Source organism: Clarias gariepinus, chromosome 27 (assembly GCF_024256425.1).
Source record: "Clarias gariepinus isolate MV-2021 ecotype Netherlands chromosome 27, CGAR_prim_01v2, whole genome shotgun sequence".
Taxonomy (NCBI): Eukaryota; Metazoa; Chordata; class Actinopteri; order Siluriformes; family Clariidae; genus Clarias; species Clarias gariepinus.
The window spans coordinates 23,937,664-23,960,000 of NC_071126.1; positions in this window are offsets into that span (position 1 = coordinate 23,937,664).

Consider the following 22,337-nt stretch of genomic DNA (forward strand, 5'->3'; position numbering starts at 1 on the left):
AACTGATCCGCATAAAGTCTGCATTCCTTATCCAGTGAGTGTCTCTGCTGGCATTGCATGGTCAGAACATGCCATTTCAGTCTGTGACACTTGTGCTTTATTGCATATTAATGTATCAGCATTCAACATAACTACTTGTTATAATGTAATCCAGGCAGTCGCCACTCAGTGTTGCTCTCCAGGGGTGGAAGTCTGTAATCTGACTTACATTTACATTACATTTACATTTGGGCATTTGGCAGACGCTCTTATCCAGAGCGACTTACATTTTTATCTCATTACACATCTGAGCAGTTGAGGGTTAAGGGCCTTGCTCAAGGGCCAACAGTGGTAACTTGGTGGTTGTGGGGTTTGAACCTGGGATCTTCCGAACCGTAGTCCAATGCCTTAACCACTGAGCTACCCCTGACTTATCTTCCCTCTCATAGTGTAACTGACGTCATTACCTTGACTACATTTCTATGGCCTTAATTACATCGTGGGTACATCGTGTTCCTGCTTTCTCCTAGCTGGCCACACAGCACACCTCAGCATCCTTCGATATTTACTTGTGCCATGCTGAGAAAAGATCCAGATTGGTAATGTTAATATGTGGTGGGAAATTTTTTAATTGTACGGCGTGAGTGGATATCGAAGGATGCCGAGGCATGCTGTGCGGCCAGCTAGGAGAAAGCGGGAACACAATGTACCCTGTAGCACCCTTGTGGTTATCTCGTATCAGCTTCTCCAACTTTAGGAATGCCTCACTTGGTTGTTCCTGCAAAACACAAATACACACACACACATACACACGAGATATAGCAGAATTAGGTAGTAAACACAGAGATGGTACGGCTCTTTTTTCCTCTTTCTCTGTGAGTTATTCAAATCCTCTGAACCCTGTGTTGTTTTCCCCACGTTAATGTTTTTTTTTTTTTTTAACTAGATAGACAACGGTTCAGGATCCACCATATGACCACTGTAAAGAATGACCACCGTTCCCTTCCTAACTTGGGTCCTGAATCGGTTACTAGAAGAACTTAGGAAGGTCCTTTCCATTTCGCCTCCAATGGTCTAAAAGTATGATCATCACCCACTGTCCTGGTAAAATAGCATGGCCTCCCTTTTCAGGTGAGGTCCATGCCTCTAAAACACGCTGTTGAGCAGCACTGACTGCATCAGTGAGCTCTTTACAATAATTCAACAGCACATCAGAGGTCAGATGAACATCTGCCTGTCTCAAATCAAATGTGCCAATGCAAGGCCATAGGTCGACTAGTTATAATCTCATATGGGCTGAGATCAATCCCCCTTGTAGGAGATGACCGAATGCTGCACAGAACAGCTGGTAGTCTACCCATGACACTCCACTCTGATGGAGCTTAGACAATCGTAGCTTTAGTGTCTGGTTTTGACGTTCAACCTGCCCAGAAGCCTGGGGCCTGTAAGGGTAGTGAAGCTTCCACTGAACATTCAACAACTTCAGGACTTCCTGTACAACCTGTCCAGTGAAATGAGTTCCACAATCTGAATTAATGCATTCGGCAATTCTCCAGTGAGGGAAGAAGTCCTCGACGAGTGATTTTGCAGTGTGCAGAGCTGTGCCTGTTTTTCGTTGGGTAGGCTTCAATCCAGCAAAAAAATTGGTCAACCACCACCAACACATCTCGTTTACCTTGACATGGAGTAAGGGTGATGTAGTATGGCAGCAAGGACTCAGGGACAACATATTTACCTCCCTTTTTCCAAGTGCCAGTAGAGTCTAGGCTTGCTCCCGTCTCAACCCAGGACCACAATTTTAGTGCAGGAGCATTAGCATACAGTACATGTTCATCAGGGAAAATCAAAGTTGTTGTGACTCAACCTTCACATCAGCAGAGTTCGAGGTTTTGACGGCTTAGATTGTGATAGCAGGCAGCCTGCATGCAGCTTTGGCCGCAGCATCAGCCAGGGCATTTCCTTTGCCTTCATCAGTGTTTTGTGGACAGTGTGCTTGACCTTGACTACTGCTAAACTTTTTGGAAGCTCACAGGCAGACAAGAGGTCAGACACATACGAAGCGTTTTTAAGTGGCGTTCCTGAAACTGTTAGGAAGGCACGTTGCTGCCAAATACCCACATAGTCATGTATTGTGCCGTGGCAATAACGGCTGTCAGTGTAGATTGTGGCTAAACATCCTGTAGCCAAAACACATGCATTAGTCAGGGCAACAAGTTTTGCAACTTATGCAGAGAGATGATCAGGAAGACGACCCTGAGCTATAACAGCATTTAACGAGCACACAGCCCATCCAGCCTGTCTGCATCCATTCAACCATCAGCGAACAAGATAATGTCTGGGTTTTCCAGAGGAATAGAGACCTTTGAAGGTGGTAAGTGTGAAAGCATCAAACAATCATGATCACCCCACACGCCCTCATCTAAAGAATCAGACATTGCAGCCATCATTAAGGATGAGGGGTTGGTGATCTTTTCCCTTTTTGAGGTGATGTTAAGAACTGTGAGAGCATTAAGCCAGTTGCTCCATCTTCGAGCAGTTACTGTGATCACACGAGCTGAGGACAACAAAGAGAGAACAGCATGAGGACAATGTACAGTAAGATGTTGTATCAACACTATCAGAGCACAGGCAGTAACAGCTAAAAATGTAGCTTGAACAGCGCAAAGGCATGGCCAAAACCACTAGCATTCACGTCCAACTTAGCTGAATAATATTGGACTGGATGCAATTGGCCACCACGATCCTGCATCAAACGCGCAGTCATGAACCCCGCATGCTTATGCACATGCTGGGTGAACGGCAGCTCAGGTTGCGCAAAACCTAAAGCAGTTGCAGATGTAAGAGCAGCTTTAAGGTCTGTAAATGTGGTTTCAGCTGACTCCGAAAACTGAATACTGTCTGTCTCATTAGAAGATCCTTTCAACAAATCATACAGAGGCTGAGCTATTCGGGCATAATCCTCAATCCATAATCTCTGTCCTGCTGTTACTGATTGTCCTAGAAATTGTACAGAATTGGTGGCTAGTTGAACTTTCACAACGTTAGCTTTATGACCATGTGCACTTTGGTGTGTCAGCAGCGCTAGTAACTCTCTGTTATGCACTTCATGAATAGGTGAGGCTAAAAGAATGTCATCAATGAATTGGACCAGGCTAGATTCTTTAATTGGACATTTTGGCTCTGACAGGTGACGCCTTAATGCTTGATGATATATTGTTGGGCTATTATGCAGACCCTGTGGCAGACGCAACCACAAATATTGATCACCATCAAAAAAAGGCTAAGCATGGCTGGCTGTCTGGATGTAAAGGAACAGACCAAAACCCATATCAATGACTGAAAACACACTATGTAAAATAGGAATTCCATCAAAAACAATACTAGGGTCAGCTACTCAAGGTGGGATGCGATCAATAAATGTATTGGTGACACGATAATCAACTGTCAGACGCCAAAGAGTTTTTGGAGCATTTCCTGTTGCATCTCTCTGGGGCCCGCTTTTCCTGACAGGCCACAACAGAGAGAAAGAGGAGCTGCATGCTTTAATCAAAATGCCTCGGCTCACCAAATCAGTGATTACAGGCTAGATCCCCTCAATAGCTTCCTGTGAAAGGGGGTACTGTTTGTTCATAGATGGGGTCTTTCCACTGGTCCAATAGGCCACAATCATTCTTATCTTTAGCCCAAATAGGGTGATTAGCAATTGTTAGATCCATCACTTGAGATGTAAAAACAGAGAGTTTACTGTATCAGCTGCCTCAAAATTGCATGTGTAAACGTGAGATAACATCAATGCCCAAAATAGGGGAAGTATTAATTCTTGCTACTATTAGAGAGACATCAAGTGACCTAGGGCCAAAATATAGGAAAACTTTCCCCGGACACACCAGCAAGTGTTTGATTTGGTTAAATGAAGGCTAAGCTTCTTAGCCATCTCTAATGGAATTATAGAAGCTTTTGCACTTGTGTCAATTACAGTTTTTCTCAGTCGCTTTGGTGCGTTTCTCAGAACACTATTAACATTTGCACAGCAGTTAGTGCATTTCTCAAAACAATTAGTGCAAACTGCAAAACCTAGTGGATAGCCTGCAAAAGCACGTCACATGCTCAAAATTGATAATCCATTCCTCAAAAGCAAGTATTCATGTCAATGAAACTGTCAGTGCCATCAAAATGAAAAGTCTTGACACCATCTTTATGAACAAGATAGTCAAATGGCTTTGTCATGTTTTCACTATGACAGTTTATAATTTCAGTGTTTTCCATTGCAAAAATATTTGGTGACACCTGAAAATGCTGAAGACAGCGCTATGCCCTACTTGTACAGCCATTTGAAATGTGCAGTAAAGTTACTGTAGATGTTATGGGAGTTTTGGGAGTAACTGAGACACTGAATACGTACGTTTTACATTTTTACTGTATAGAAGTGTTTGTAATTCTACAGCATTGTGCAAAAGAAAAATATGCTACAGTCACTTGTTTACTGTAGAATACATGTAAACATAAAATCACCCTTTTGGTAGAGCTGTGCACAAATGTGAACAATATACAGTACATGTAACAGTACATACAGTATTGTACAGTACTGTAACATACAGGTACAGTAAATCATTCTGGCACATCCAGACGTTCCTGTCTGTCTGGCCACATATTTTCATCTACATCACAACGGATGTTATCCCTCGCAATGCAGCGAGGAGAGTATCTCCTGGAGTGGCGAATCCATCCTCTGCAGGACTCTGCTGTGATGTTGTCAAATGCTGCATCCATGGCTGCTAGCAGGGCCATTTGCTTATGTGGATGCCATAAACTTTCCACCTCCAGGCAGAGAAAAACTCCTCTATTGGATTAAGGAATGGGGAATATGGAGGGAGATATTCAACCAGCATTCTTTCATGTGCTGCAAACCACTCTCTGACCAGATGGGAGTGGTGAAAACGGACATTATCCCAGACAACAACATACTTGCTGAGTTGGCCTCCACCCCTCTCATTCTCAGGGACTAGGTCCCTGTAAAGAGTGTCTAAAAATGTCAGGAGATGTTGGGTATTGTATGGACCAAGAAGGGGGATATGGGTAATGGTAATATTCCCTCCGCGCTGACCAGGGACTTCTTCAGTGGTTGCTCTCTGTCCAATGCGATTTCTTCCACGCCTTCTGCCTTTGGCCAGATTGAAACCTGCCTCATCAACATATATGAATGTGTGCAGTGGTTCCCTGGCTTCCAGCTCCAGTACACACTTTAGAGAGAGACAGAAATGCAATTCCACAATTGTCCTGTGTGCATGCAAACAGCATGCATTTGGTAAAACACATTGTAGAGTATGTTTTGTAGAATTACTAGTGTACTGCATAAAACTACAAAGTACTGTAAAGCAGTTTACAGTGCTGAACATAGAAGACCTGCTTTACCTGCACATACTGGTGACGGATCTCCTTCACCCTTTCACTGTTTCGTTCAAATGGCACTTTATACAATTGCTTCATGCAGATTTCATTTTTTTTGAGAACTCTGTCAATTGTTAAAATTGAAACAGATTTAATATTGCCAAATACCGTGTTATTCTCTATGACAGCGCTTTGTATTTCTCTCAACTTTATTGCATTGTTTGCAATGACCATTGCACAAATGGCTTCCTCTTGCCGTGGGGTAAAAAGGGGCCCTCTTCCACCTCCGCGAGGTTGTCTTTCAATCCTATATGGTGCAGAGTAAAATTACAGTAAAATTACAGATACAGTACAGTAACATGAGATATGTATGAGATGGTACAGTACAGTACAGTAAATTACTGTATGCATACCTGTTTTCCCTACGGAATGTTTGAATGATTGAACTGACAGTAGTTCTTCCAATATTGGGTTGCACCCTTGGACCAGCCTCCTCCATGGTGAGGCCGTGATTGACAACATGGTCCACAATTGTAGCCCTAATTTCATTAGGAATTTGCCTATATCTGCCTCTTTAAATTCAAATTCAAATTTTGTTTGTCACATACACAAACATACGCAGTACGAAATGTAGTGAAATGCATTATACGACTGCCATTGACCCTAAAAGAGAATTAAAGTTTACAAATAAGAAATAAATATAAATAAAAGAATACGATAGAAATTAAATAAAAAATTAAATTAAACTAGGAAAAAATAGAACTAAAAATAAAAATAGAAATGTGCTAGGAAAAATAGAACTAAAAATAAAAATAGAAATATGATGTGCATAAAAATAGAAATATACTGTACATAGAAATATGATGTGCATAAAAATAGAAATATACTGTACAAATTAAAATATACTGTACTGGGTGTGCAAATATGCATGGAACAAAGTGTCTTTGTGCAGAGGTTATTAAAGTGACTTTGTGCACTGGTCCAGGATGTAAACGTAAACATGTAGTGTAGTTATAAAGGTAGGTGTGCAAAGTTATTAAAGTGTCTTTGTGCAATGGTCCAGGATGTAAACGTACAACATGTAGTGTAGATATGAAGGAAGGTGAGCGTGTAATTGTCCATAGTGTTCATGGATGTAAAAAAATTGATAGATTTGATCAATTATGAAAAGATTGTGTTAGTTCTGCATAGTGGTGTGGTTGTGGTTGAGAGACCTTATCGCCTGCGGGAAGAAGCTCCTCCTCAGTCTCTCTGTGTTGGCCTTCAAGGAGCGGAATCGCTTCCCAGACCGCAACAGAGTAAACAGTCTGTTATTGGGGTGGCTGAGGTCCTTCACGATCTTTCTGGCCTTGGTCAAGCACCGCTTGCTGTAGATCGAGTGCAGGTCAGGGAGCTCGATGCGGATGATGCGCTCAGCTGATCGCACCACCCTCTGTAGAGCTCGTCTGTCCTGCATGGTGCTGTTCCCAAACCAGGTCGTGATATTTCCCGTCAGGATGCTCTCTATGGTGCAGGAGTAGAAATTCCTGAGCACCTTGGAGGGCAGTCTAAAGTCTCTCAAGCGTCTGAGGTGGTAGAGACGCTGCCGGGCCTTTTTTACCACGGTGTTGATGTGACAGGACCATGCCAGGTCCTGCGTGATGTGAACACCGAGGTATCTGAAGCTGTCCACTCTCTCCACTGGGCTCCTGTTGATGAGGGGGTCTGGTAGTTCCTCACCTGCTTTGTACTGAAGTCCACTATCAGCTCCTTTGTCTTACTGACGTTTAGGAGGAGATTGTTTCTCTGGCACCAGTTCTCCAGATTTCCAACCTCCTCCAGGTAGGCCGTCTCATCGTTGTTCGTGATCAGGCCCACCACAACAGTGTCGTCAGCAAACTTGATGATGGTGGTGGAGCTGGTAGTGGCCACGCAGTCGTGGGTGTACAGAGAGTACAGCAGGGGGCTCAGAACACAACCCTGGGGGGCTCCAGTGCTGAGAGTGAGGGAGGCTGAGACATGTCCGCCCATCCTTACTGCCTGTGGTCTGCCAGTCAGAAAATTGGAGATCCACTGACACATTGATGAGCTGAGTCCCAGGTGCTCCAGCTTGGTGGTAAGTGTGGGGGGAATTATGGTATTAAATGCAGAACTGTAGTCGATGAAGAGCATTTTCACATAATTCCCCCTCTGAATGTCCAGGTGAGTGAGAGATGTATGGAGGAGATGAGAGATTGCATCGTCCGTGGAACGGTTTGGACGATAAGCGAACTGTAGTGTATTGTACCACCGACTGAGATAAAGAGATGTTGAATATCTCAGTGAACACAGGTGCTAGCTGGTCTGCGCAGGCTCTGAGAATACGGCCTGAGATGCCGTCTGGTCCTGCTGCTTTCCTGGTGTTCACTCTCTTGAAGGCTCTCCTCACGTCATGCTCGTTGATGATGAACGCGCTTCCGGTGCTGGCAGTGACTTCCTGTCTGCAGCCGTTAGCGCCGCTAGCATTAGCATCGCTAGCGTCTTTAGCTGCAGCCTCGAAGCGAGCATAGAAAGTGTTCAGCTCGTCTGCCAGAGTCACGTCTGCGTTTATCATACCGGATGTTGGTGCTTTATAATCCGTTATTGTCCTTAGTCCCTGCCACAGGCTCCTAGAGTCATTCTGTTGGAGTTGTGACTCTAGTTTCCTCCCGTATCGCTGCTTCGCCTCTTTCACCGCCTTCCGGACGCTGTATGACACAGCCTTATATGGTTCCATGTCCCCCGACGCGAGTCTCGTGTTGTAGGCAGCGGTGCGAGATCTCAGAGCGTCGCGGATGGTTTTATCCACCCACGGCTTCTGGTTGGGAAACGTTTTAATAGTCTTTTTTTCTACGGTATCGTCCGCTAGTTTCCCCGTGAATCCCACAACCGCTTCCGTAAACACGCTGACGTCATCGTCGGAGCTGTTTCTGAACATGTCCCAGTCTGCGTCATCGAGTGCGTCCTGTAGCGCGGCCACCGATTGGTCCGTCCAGCGCGCGACCTCCCTCTGAACCGGAACTTCCTGTTTCAGCCTTTGTTTGTATTTTGGCATGAGGAAGATGGCGGCGTGGTCGGATTTACCAAACGGTGGACAAGATTGTGCCTTGTAGCCATCCTTGACCATTGTGTAGCAGTGGTCCAGTGTCCTTTCGCCCCTGGTGGGACAGGTGATGTGCCGATAAAAGTTTGGCGCTGCGCGTTTGAGGTTGGCACTGTTAAAATCCCCCGCCACAATAAGCGCAGCGTCCCGGTGTTGTGTTTGTTGTTGTGTGAGTGCCTCATGCAGCTCACATAAGGCAGTGTCCGTGTCCGCTTGTGGTGGAATATAAACGGCGCTGATTATGACCGATGTAAACTCCCGAGGAAGGTAAAAAGGACGAGACATGATGGACAGTAGTTCCAGGTTTGGTGTGCAGGAGCGTGTAAGAGGAACAACGCTCGCGCTGTTGCACCAGCTGCTGTTCACCATTAAACACACGCCGCCTCCCCTTGACTTCCCCGAGTCCCGTGTCCCGTGTCCTGTCCATGCGGTGAACTGAGAAGAACTCGGCCGGCTGGATGGCGTGGTCCGGCACCGCTGGGTTCAGCCATGTCTCGGTGAAGCAGAGGAGATTGCAGTCCCGAAGGTCTCTCTGGAACTTTATCCTGGCCCTGAGGTCATCGAGCTTGTTTTCCAGTGACTGGACATTGGCGAGCAGGATGCTAGGCAGAGGTGTGCGGAGTGCACGGGCTTTCAGCCTGTTCCTGACGCCGGCTCGTTTCCCTCGAGACTGCCGCTTCGCGTCACGTCCTTTGTTGTCCCTCAGGATCTCACTCGGCCAGCTCGGATCCGGAGTTAAAAACGTCAAATTGTGAGTACATTGTATACCAATAGAAACAAGAGTTTCTCTATCATAACTAATGTACCCCATGGTGGTAATTTTGCTGGTTTTAAAACGCTGTAAACTAACTTAAAGAACAAAAACAAAGAAAAGGTGGTCGGAGCAGTCGTGACGGCAGCCGACCTCACCGGCGCCATCTTGGGTGACTCTTCTCCCTCTTCCCCTTCCCCTTCCTCCCCGCATCCTCACCCCTCTTCCACGATGCTGACCTTCCATTTTGTGTCACAGAAGTGTAGAAATGGTACACACTAGCTCCTGCTCAGTTCATATATGCTTGCCAATTGAGGATTCACAGGATTCATCCATGATTGACAGTGAACAAGTTGTTTGTCATTGGTTACAACTAAAATTTCACACACCTCCTTATGAGTGACAGCTGAAATTCACCTGAGATCAATTGTTCAATTTAGGAGACATTTCCAGGAAAAAATGATAAAGAAAGGTATAGAATTTGCTTGACAGATGACTAATATTTGACATTTGATAACTAGTTCAACAATTTTGTGTGTAATGACTCAAGCAATGAAAGTAAGACTATTAGTTTTATTGAGAACGACTATTCAGCATCCATAAGTATAATTAATTTTGACTGACATGACATAAGCAAATGGAATTGTGAAAAAAAACAGCAGAGAAATGTATGAAAGCAACTGATACATGTCCAAAATCATTTGCAGTTTGTTCAGAGAAATGAGAAATTGATACTATGATGTGCACAAATGACTAAATGTTGTTGAGGTTGAACTAATAGTTATGAGAATTTTAATTCTGATCTGAGAAACGCACCAAAGCCACTGAGGAAAACTGTAAAAAGCACACATATAAATTCACATTATACAATATGTGACTGTGACCATACGTAACTGTTATCTCTCCTCTTCTGCTCTCCCCTCTTTGGTTCTCTCTCCCATTCTCTCTCTTCCCCATCTTCCCTCCTCTCTCTCTTTGCCTCTCTCTGTCGAGCTACACATGTCGTTCCTGAGCTGCCAGTGATCCAGACTCCCTCTGCCCTCCGGACCTGTCTGACCCATCCTGGTGCCCCTCTTCTCGCTGAAGATCTCGTCACATGGATGCCCCGTGTGTCTCGTTGGGATGCGTTTGGTGTCTGGGGACGGTTTTACTTTACAATAAAGACGGTTCTAGCCTCGACTGGTGTTAACAGCTGTTTCTCTGAGGACTTGACTTGGCTGCGGTTTCTCGATAGTTCATGATTGCAATCGTCTCCAATAACTACCTGGACTCCATATTTACATCAATTAACATCAGCTATTATAGCTGAACTGCCTCCCACCCTACACACTGTATAAATGCAGATCATTTACTGCTTTCTGTTTCACCCAGATAAGGATGGGTTCCCTGTTGAGTCTGGTTCCTCTCAAGGTTTCTTCCTATTACCATCTCAGGGAGTTTTTCCTTGCCACTGTCGCCCTCGGCTTGCTCATTAGGGACAAACTGACCATTTTGATTCATACACATTCACATTTCATACAAACCTAAATAATTCTTTTGATTGTGTAAAGCTGCTTTGTGGCAATGAAAATTTTTAAAAGCTCTATACAAATAAAATTGAATTGAATTGAATATTAAGGCTAACTCATTCAGTACTGAGAAAACTACACGTTAAACTTTTACTGATTTCTCCACAATCATCTTGCAGCAAGGATTTTTTTACAGTATCGAACTCACCCGTGCTGTCATGCACTGGACCTCCAGGGACTAGAGTCAGAACTCAGGCAGATGATGTTGCTGTCACCTGGATCAGTCATCACATCACAGTTGTCAAACGGAGACCTGTCTCTCCGGAGTCACCAGGGATCTGACCAGAGTATTAGATGATCAAGGAATCAGGAGACACACACCCTAAAAAATGCTGGGTTAAAAACAACCCAATCTGAGTTGTTTTTAACCCAGCTGCTGGGTAACTATTGGACTAACTAAATGCTGGGTTAATTTAACCCAGCAAAATGGGTTATTTTTTTAACCCAGCAAAATGGGTTAAATATTCAACCCAAATGCTGGGTCATATTTAACTATAATGCTGGGTTAATTCTACCACATAACCTGGTTAAATGTTCTACCCAGATGTTGGTTCATTTTAACTGGAATGTTGAGTTACAGTAATTCTACCTCACAAATAGGTTATTATTATTTTCATGTTTTACAGTGAATCTGTAAAAAAAAAAAAAAAAAAAAAATACCCATGTCTATTAAACAGTTAAATTACTTTGATATACTGGTTTATTACAAAAAAAAAAACTTAAAAGTTTTGCAAACCATACATATATGCAATAAACAACATCCTATTAAATGTTTATAGAAAAAAACTTTTATTTTTCAAAAGCACAAGAGCAAATAATCAACAGCGACATCATTACTATACTATTACTCACAAGGGCAGAATGGAGTAATAACACAAATAGGCTGAGGCAGCTTCTACAGAGCAGGATCTCTCTGTGACATTAGATATCTTTTCTGCAGAACAAAACTATCCAGCCCTGGTTCCATTTTAACATACAAACACTGTCTATGACTTTTCAAGTAGGCCTCGCTATTTCATAGCAACATTACAAAAAGTCCTATACAGGAGCACACTGCTTTAAATAGTTAATGTCAAAAATATAAAATGCCTTGAAGCACAGATCAACCGCCCCAAGTAGTGTGCATTGCTCCAGAGCCTGTCCCACCAGAATGACGAATGCCTGAGAGCAGCGCTGGTCATCATCTCCCAACGTCAGGATGTACAGTAGGGGTACGGCCTTGACACTTCAGCCTGCTGGAGGTATTCCACCATGTTGGTGCCAACCTTGAAAAAAAGTTAAAAATACAGCTCATATATATATATATATATGAGCTGTATCAGATTAGTTGGTCTTGTGGTCTGCGTTGATTTTAAGCTAATTACCGAGGAGATGCATTGTCATACTGTAGCTGGGGTCATACTGGCACATTATAATCACCCAAATATTAATACTTCCAACTAGTAGTTATCTGTACAGCTGACTGATAGTTAATTTAGTCTGAGTCACAAGCAACTTTGGTTAAAGAGGTCTACCTGGTTATCTTACATGCAGCAGTCATATTTGCATACTACTTGCCAAAGGGTGAAAGGTGTAAAATATTGTTATAACTCGGGAGAAACGCGGGTGACTTTTGACCGCGAAGTAAATTACTAACTAGTGAAAAACAGGAGGGTTAGCAGGTGTGTATATTTGTGAGAGGGTCAGTGTTTTGTAACACCCCAGCATTTTATTGTCTCAAATTGTGAGATTAATAAAGTTCTAATGTTAATGTGGTTGCTAACGCTAGCAAACTAACTAAATGCTAGCGTCATGCTAATACTACAGTTACAGTTTCGTCACCCTGCAAACATTCTACAGAGAAAGATAAAAAGCTCAGACATCTTATCCGTTTCTTTCACGCACAGGTGGGGTTCTGCGGTTAACTAGCAGCTATTGTCAGCTAAATTATCTTACCTCAGACCAGCCTGAAAGTTTAAGTGTAACCTTAACACGGTAACAGTAATAAATCTCACATATAGTAATAATATTTTAGTCATATGTGACTTATGTGAACATGTGAATACAGACCTTGTATTTAACGTCATTTTCCCTTAAATGAACCGTCATCAGCGGTGTGGGAGCTCAAGGGAAACACGAAGCTCTGACTGACAGCCGCTGAATCCACCGGTGAACTTTGGGGGAGGAGCCAATCAAACTTCAACCCAGCAGCTGGGTTACACAAAAACTACCCAACTCTCTGTAAATAACCCAGAAAAATGACCCAACAGAGGAAACCCAGCGCTTGGGTAGAAAAAACAACCCAGCGTTTTTTAGAGTGTAGCTCACAACCTTAGTTCCCAATGTCTGTTCCTGTGTTTATTCTAACCAGGAGCTGGAACACAAAGTCATCACTCTAATAAAGAACGAACTGAAGAGGTTTGAGAAGCTCCTGAACCCAGATTACCCAGCATGCACTGAGAGGAAGATCTGCACAGTGTGAGAGAGGGAGCGCTGAAGATCACACTGCACGGCCTACATTTACATTTACACATTTGGCAGACCCTCTTATCCAGAGCGACTTACATTTTTATCTCATTACACATCTGAGCAGTTGAGGGTTAAGGGCCGCACTCAAGGGCCCAACAGTGGTAACCTGGTGGTTGTGGGGTTTAAACCTGTGATCTTCCGAACCGTAGTCCAATGCCTTAACCACTGAGCTACCCCTGGCCCCGTCCTGAAGAACATGGACCTCACAGATCTCGCATATACACCGAAGAACAGTAAGAGCTCTGAGACATTTTATTAATTACATTTTTTAGGAAAACAGTGTAGTTTTAGAGCTGTTTTACATTGTTTCAGGCACTAAACAGGTGCACAACATATAAGATAGACAAAAAAATTTAAACAATTTAGGAATGTGCTTACATTTTAACAGTGCAGATTATTATATGGTGATTTTTACATTTTTTAAAATCTTATTATTTTATATTATTCTTTTCTTTATAAGATGTCCATCTGATCTATAAAACTGAAATCCAACTTAAGCAAGAAGTTTAATAGAATTAATGAAGGAATCTCACAGCATGGAAGCTCAGCACTTCTAAATGAGATCTACACAGAGCTCTACATCACAGAGGGTGGGACTGGAGACGTCTGTAATGAACATGAGGTGAGACAGCTTGAGTCAGCATCCAGGAGAGCAGCAACACAGGAGAAACCCTTTAAATGTAATGATCTCTTTAAAGACAAGTCCATCAGAAGTGTGCTGATCAAAGGAGTTGCTGCAATTGGAAAAACAGTCACTGTGCAGAAGTTCATTCTGGACTGGGCTGAAGGAAAAGCAAATCAGGACATCACCTTCATGTTTCCACTTTCCTTTAGAGAGCTGAATCTGATAAAGGAGAAATATCTCAGTCTGATGGACCTTCTTCAACACCTTTTCCCAGAAATTAGAGAAGTAGAATGAATAAACTGTGACTCCTACAAAGTTCTGTTCATCTTTGATGGTCTGGATGAGTGTCAACTTCCTCTAAATTTCCTGAAGAATAGGAGAGTGTGTTATTTGACAGAATCAGCCTCAGTGGATGTGCTGCTGACAAACCTCATCAAGGGGAACCTGTTTTCCTCTGCTCTCCTCTGGATCACCTCTTGACCAGGAACAGCCAATCAGATCACTCCTAAATGTCTGGACCAGGTAACAGAGGTACGAGGGTTTAGTGATCCTCAGAAAGAGGAGTACTTCAGGAAGAGGATCAGTGATGAGAGCCTGGCCAATAAAATCATCTCACATGTGAAGTCTTCAAAAAGCCTTTACATCATGTGCCACATCCCAGTCTTCTGCTGGATCTCAGCCACTGTTCTAGAGAGAATGTTGGGTGAACCAGAGAGTGGAGAAATCCTCAAGACTCTGACCCAAATGTTCACACACTTTCTGATCTTTCAGCTTAAACACAAAGACCAAAAGTACCATCAGAAATGTGACCCTGATCTTCAGCAGACCAGAGAGAGTATCCTGGCACTGGGAAAACTGGCTTTCCAACAGCTGGAGAAAGGAAAACTTATATTCTATGAGGAAGACCTGAGAGAGTGTGGCATTGATGTAAGAGAAGTGTCATTGCATTTAGGAGTGCAATATAGGAGTGTGTACTCAGATCTTCAGAGAGGAGTTTGGGCTTCACCTGGGGAAGGTCTTCAGCTTTGTACATCTGAGTGTTCAGGAGTTTCTGGCTGCTTTATACGCATTTGTTAGCTTTCAAAAAAGTTAATTGAGCAAAACACTGACATTTTCAGTTATTTCAGAAATCTATTCAAACATGATTTCCTGAAGTGTGCAGTGGACAAGGCCTTACAGAGTGAGAATGGACACCAGGACCTGTTCCTCCGCTTCCTCCTGGGTCTCTCACTGGAGTCCAATCAGACTCTCTTACGAGACCTACTGCCACAGACAGGAAACAGCTCTCACAGCAAACAGGAAGTCGAGTACATTAAGGGGAAGATCAGGGAGAATCCATCAACAGAGAAATCCATCAATTTCTTCCACTGTCTGAATGGAATAAATGATCATTCTTTACTTCAAGAAGTACAAACGTTCCTGAAGAGAGGTTACAGCTGTCTCAGAGGAACCGAACTCTCTCCAGCTCAGTGGTCAGCTCTGATGTTTGTGATACTGAACTCGGATCAGGAACTGGATAAGTTTGAGTTAAAAAAATATTACCCATCAGAGGAATGTCTTCCTTAGGTTAAGGAAGGTTAAGGCTCTGTGCAGGACACTTGAGACATTAAATGAATAAATAAATGAATAAATGAATAAATAAATAAATGTATGCATCAGAGTTTGAATCTGGGGACACCAATGTCCCTGGGCTAGACACATGTCAACGGCTCATACAAGGCATTTAATGTAAAATGTAGGTACAATTGCAATTAATGTTTTAATGTAAAAGAAATAAGTTTAACTAGCTTAGATCTTGTCATATATCTTGCCATGTCTCTTCCAGTTTGAATGGATGTACCATCATAGATGAAAGCTGTAGAGTTCTGTCCTCAGTCCTCAGCTTAAACTCCTCCAGACTGAGAGAACTGGACCTGAGTCACAATGCAGGATTCAGGAGTGAAGGAACTTTGTACTGGACTGGAGAATCCACACTGTAGACTGGAGATACTGAGGTCAGATCATCACTTTTACACTTTAAATAAACACACATACAGATATTTCAGCTAGAGAACCAAGACTGCTTTCACATGTATTTGTGTAAAACACGTACTGTAACCCATAACCATGATCAGACCACACCCATGCTGTGGCAGATAATTAATTAGTCTAACACTGTCTTTAGATTAGATAGATAGATAGATAGATAGATAGATAGATAGATAGATAGATAGATAGATAGATAGATAGATATGTTATCGCTCTCAAAGGAAATTTAAATTTATATCAGTAATGCAGATGAAAGTTGGGACCTGGTTGAGAAGGTTATTTCCCTTGACTGTAGCTTGTTTTACTGTAACTGTAACTTAAACTTAAATAATTCTTTTGACTGTGTAAAGCTGCTTTGCGGCAATGAAAATTGCTAAAAGTGCTATACAAATAAAATTGAATTGAATTGAATTGAATTGTAATCTCAGTCATGTACAGTACAGTAAACCATGAAAGTGAAATGACATCCTCCTTAACCAGTTTGGTGGAACATACTGTAGATAGACAGCAGAAATGTCATTCTACACATTCAAAACATAGTGCATGGCTTATTGACGTCACATAACCACCGTTACAGTGACATCATGTCTTGTACTAATTAAAAATCCCCAGTGTTACAGTTAAAACAGCCTAAATTCAAATAAAAATTTTATTTGTCACATACACAGTCATACACAGTACGATATGCAGTGAAATGCTTATACGACCGCCAGTGACCTTAAAAATCTAAATTATCAATAAAGATAGAAATAAATTAGGGAATGGAACTGAAGAATAAAATATGAAGACTTTCTTTCTAAAATATAGAAAAAACTGCAGATAAGAAGAAAAGAATATAAAATATGGGATATAGAAAAATATATTTTTTTATCTAGCTGTACGACACATTCACAGTAAGGACTGTACAAATATGCAAAATATGGAAAATTTTCAAAAGTGTACAAAATGAAATGAATATAAATTTGCAGAAAGTATGCAGAAATGAAATGAGCAAAAGTGTGCAAACTGAAATGAAGTATAAATGACTAGAAATGTCCAGGGTGAGTGCAAATGTGCAGAATGTACAAATGGATGGTCTGACCTCATAAATGGACTATGATTGTCATGTAAGAAATGTCTATGCTATATGAATAGTAGTGTTAGCTACTGTAATACCAGTAGCTAATAGTTAATAGCTAGTTTACTGCAATAAAATTATTATGATAAAATATTTAGTTTGTATGTTTTATCTCTATGTCATCTATGTACAAATTGAAATATACTGTACAAATTGAAATATACTGTACTGGGTGTGCAAATATGCATAGAACAAAGTGTCTTTGTGCAAAGGTTATTAAAGTGAATTTGTGCACTGGTCCAGGATGTAAACGTACGAAATGTAGTGTAGATATGAAGGAAGGTGAGCGTGTAATTGTCCATAGTGTTCATGGATGTAAAAAGATTGATAGATTTGATCAATTCACACACACAAATCACACACACACCCTCACACACACATACACACACACACCTCACACACTCACACACACATACACACACATCACACACACATCAAACACACACACACACTCACACACACATACACACTCACACATACACTCACACACACACACACACTCACACACACATACACACACATCACACACACATCACACACACACACACACACACACACATCACACACACACACTCACACACACACACACACACTCACACACATCACACACACACACACACATCACAAACACACACACACACACACATATATATATATATATATATATATATATATATATATATATAAAATCTTTATATAATCTTTGTAAATCTACAGTAGTGTTTTATTTAATGAGCCTTGGAAACAGAATGAGGATCTGTACACAGGAGGGAAGTGTACATAGTGCCCTCTACTGGTAGTGATATAAACTGTTCACTCTCATTACATTAATGTTATACTGTACACTGTAAGAGTTAAAGAGCTCGTATGTGCTGCCACCATCAGGTCATCTGTAGTCTGTCATTCTTTCATTTATTTATTCACTGATTAACTTTATTTAAAATTCAAATTCAAATTTTATTTGTCACATACACAGTCATACACAGTACGAAATGTAGTGAAATGCTTTATACGACTGACATTGACCCTAAAAGAGAATTAAAGTTTCTTTTAAAAATTAAACTAGGAAAAAATAGAACTAAAAATAAAAATAGAAATATGATGTGCATAAAAATAGAAATATACTGTACAAATTGAAATATACTGTACTGGGTGTGCAAATATGCATAGAACAAAGTGTCTTTGTGCAGAGGTTATTTAAGTGACTTTGTGCACTGGTCCAGGATGTAAACGTATGAAATGTAGTGTAGATATGAAGGAAGGTGTGCGTGTAATTGTCCATAGTGTTCATGGATGTAAAAAGATTGATAGATTTGATCAATTTAAAAAGATTGTGTTAGTTCTGCATAGTGGTGTGGTTGTGGTTGAGAGACCTTATGGCCTGCGGGAAGAAGCTCCTCCTCAGTCTCTCTGTGTTGGCCTTCAGGGAGCGGAATCGCTTCCCAGACCGCAACAGAGTAAACAGTCCGTTATTGGGGTGGCTGAGGTCCTTCACGATCTTTCTGGCCTTGGTCCAGCACCGCCTGCTGTAGATTGAGTGCAGGTCAGGGAGCTCGATGCGGATGATGTGCTCAGCTGATCGCACAACCCTCTGTAGAGCTTGTCTGTCCTGCATGGTGCTGTTCCCGAACCAGGTCGTGATATTTCCCGTCAGGATGCTCTCTATGGTGCAGGAGTAGAAATTCCTAAGCACCTTGGAGGGCAGTCTAAAGTCTCTCAAATGTCTAAGGTGGTAGAGACGCTGCCGGGCCTTTTTCACCACGGTGTTAATGTGACAGGACCATGCCAGGTCCTGCGTGATGTGAACACCGAGGTATCTGAAGCTGTCCACTCTCTCCACTGGGCTCCTGTTGATGACGGGGGTCTGGTAGTTCCTCACCTGCTTTGTACTGAAGTCCACTATCAGCTCCTTTGTCTTACTGACGTTAAGGAGGAGATTGTTTTTCTGGCACCAGTTCTCCAGATTTCCAACCTCCTCCAGGTAGGCCGTCTCATCGTTGTTCGTGATCAGGCCCACCAAACTTGATGATGGTGGTGGAGCTGGTAGTGGCCACGCAGTCGTGGGTGTACAGAGAGTACAGCAGGGGGCTCAGAACACAACCCTGGGGGGCTCCAGTGCTGAGAGTGAGGGAGGCTGAGACATGTCCACCCATCCTTACTGCCTGTGGTCTGCCAGTCAGAAAATTGGAGATCCACTGACACATTGATGAGCTGAGTCCCAGGTGCTCTAGCTTGGAGGTAAGTGTGGAGGGAATTATGGTATTAAATGCAGAACTGTAGTCGATGAAGAGCATTTTCACATAATTCCCCCTCCGAGAGTCCAGGTGAGTGAGAGATGTATGGAGGAGATGAGAGATTGCATCATCCGTGGAACGGTTTGGACGGTATGCGAACTGTAGTGGGTCCAGTGTGTCTGGTAGTGAAGAGATGATAAAGTCTCTGACCAGGCGTTCAAAGCACTTCATCACTACTGAAGTGAGGGCTACAGGGCGATAATCATTGAGGGAAGCAGGATGAGGTTTCTTTGGGACAGGAACAATGATGGACTCTTTGATGTATGTGGAGATCACCGACTGAGATAAAGAGATGTTGAATATCTCAGTGAACACAGGTGCTAGCTGGTCTGCGCAGGCTCTGAGAATACGGCCTGAGATGCCGTCTGGTCCTGCTGCTTTCCTGGTGTTCACTCTCTTGAAGGCTCTCCTCACGTCATGCTCGGTGATGATGAACGCGCTTCCGGTGCTGGCAGTGACTTCCTGTCTGCAGCCGTTAGTGCCGCTAGCATTAGCATCGCTAGCGTCTTTAGCTGCAGCCTCGAAGCGAGCATAGAAAGTGTTCAGCTCGTCTGCCAGAGTCACGTCTGCGTTTATCATACCGGATGTTGGTGCTTTATAATCCGTTATTGTCCTTAATCCCTGCCACAGGCTCCTAGAGTCACTCTGTTGGAGCTGTGACTCTAGTTTCCTCCCGAAGCGCTGCTTCGCCTTTTTCACCGCCTTCCGGACGTTATACGACGCAGCCTTGTACGGTTCCATGTCCCCCGACGCGAGTCCCGTGTTGTAGGCAGCGGTGCGAGATTTCAGAGCGTCGCGGATGGTTTTATCCACCCACGGCTTCTGGTTGGGAAACATTTTAATAGTCTTTTTTTCTACGGTGTCGTCCGCTAGACGATTTATAAACCGATGGTCTGATGAAGACGTTAATTCCTCTACGGTGTAGTTAGGCCAGGGGTAGCTCAGTGGTTAAGGCATTGGACTACGGTTCGGAAGATCCCAGGTTCAAACCCCACAACCACCAAGTTGCCACTGTTGGGCCCTTGAGCGCGGCCCTTAACCCTCAACTGCTCAGATGTATAATGAAATTAAAAAATATGTAAGTCGCTCTGGATAAGAGTGTCTGCCAAATGTAATTGTTGTTCTCAAAATAATATCACTGAGTGTCAACCCACCCTGGCTGCATTCCATTCCATAGTGTACTTCACAGAGTGCTCCCTACTTTTCTACAGGACACTCCACCATTCAGAACCCTGTGAACTCACCAGCTCTTAGATAACTGTTTCATTATCTTGGGAAATGTGTATGGGTATAACAATATATCCCAAAACAAACTTTTAATAACAGAAATCTCATTAATATTAGACGAAATAAAAACAAAAAATGCCACTGATTTTGTTCTACTGAGTGGTGACTTCATTATGGTGTATAATGAGTGGCTAGATAGATCAACCAACTAAATATGATGTACATCACTATAATTTATTACTGCTAGAATTTTGTAATGAACAGGGTTTAATAGATCCCTGGCGTGAAGCAAACCCTTATCAAAGACAGTTTTCTTGGTTTAAACCTGATGCCTCCAGCAAGTCCCGAACTGATTTCTGGTTAATTTCTTATCATTTTCTACACTATCAAACAATATTCAGTTTATCGGCAGCTCCTCTTACAGATCATTGTTCAACTGAATTAACAATAAATCATAAAAACAAACATGTTCGTGATAAAGGTTATTGGAAACTTAATTCTAACCTTTTTCCGAAAGATGAGTATGCAAATTTGGTTAAAGATATAATTTTAAGTATTATTAGTGACGATAATCTGGTCTCATGGACAAGTCAATGGGAATTTTTTTTTTAAAAACTTAGCGACTCTGTCCCTCAAATAGATGAACAGTTCAAACTAACATGATGCAGTAATAACAATTGAAAAGCTTGATTCTGCTGTTATGTGTTTGTCATTAGATAAATCACCTGAACAGACGGTATTACGTCTAACTTTTATCGCTATTTCTGGGATTTGTTAAGGGAATTTCTTTTTGCAGCTTTTCAGGAAATTATTAGAAATTCATCTTTGCCTAACTCAATGAGACAAGGGGTAATTACACTTATTCCCAAACCAGGAAAGGATGTTAGATTGTTGGACAATTTACAACCTATACCTTTATTAAACAATGACTATAAATTGTTAACTCATATGTATAATAATCGCTTAAAATCACATTTATCTAAAATGATTAGGGAAACTCGAAATGGGTTTATCAGAGGTCGATCTATACAAAATAATATACGCCTGGTTTTGGACTTGTTAGAATATGACCAAGAAATTGAAGATGATGGGGTTATTTTGTTTTTAGATTTTTATAAACCCTTTGATATGTTAGAGCACTCCTTTATTTTTAAATGTTTGCAAAAATATGGGTTTGGCGAGAATTTTTGTGAAGTTATTAAGCTATTCTACACAAACACTACACTAATAGCTTCGTTGCCCTACCAACGGGTACTTCGCCCAGATTTGATATCAAAAGAGGAGTTAAACAAATATTGAAAAATGTGAAATTATTACCATACACAAATGTCATCTTACAACTGCATATAACATCCCAATTAAATCAAATGTTAAATATTTAGGCATACACATTTCTAAAGATGAGATCGAGATGGAGAAGCAAAATGTCTGGGGTAGATGGAATGAGTGCAAGAATAGACTTGAGGTATGGATGCATAAAGATTGATCTATTTTTGGTAGAGTTAATTTAACTAAAATGGAAAGTCTGTCTAGATGCATCTATCCTGCATCGTGCCTTTCTATTTCTAATAAAGCCATTAAGACTATCAACCAAATTAATTTTAACTTCATATGGAAAAAACGTGTGCATTATATCAGGAAAGCACAACTTATACAAAATTCTGAAAATGGGGGATTACAGTCCTTCGACTTTACCTGTATAAATGGTATGTTAAAAATTAAATGGCTAAAATATTTTGTAACAAATGAAAA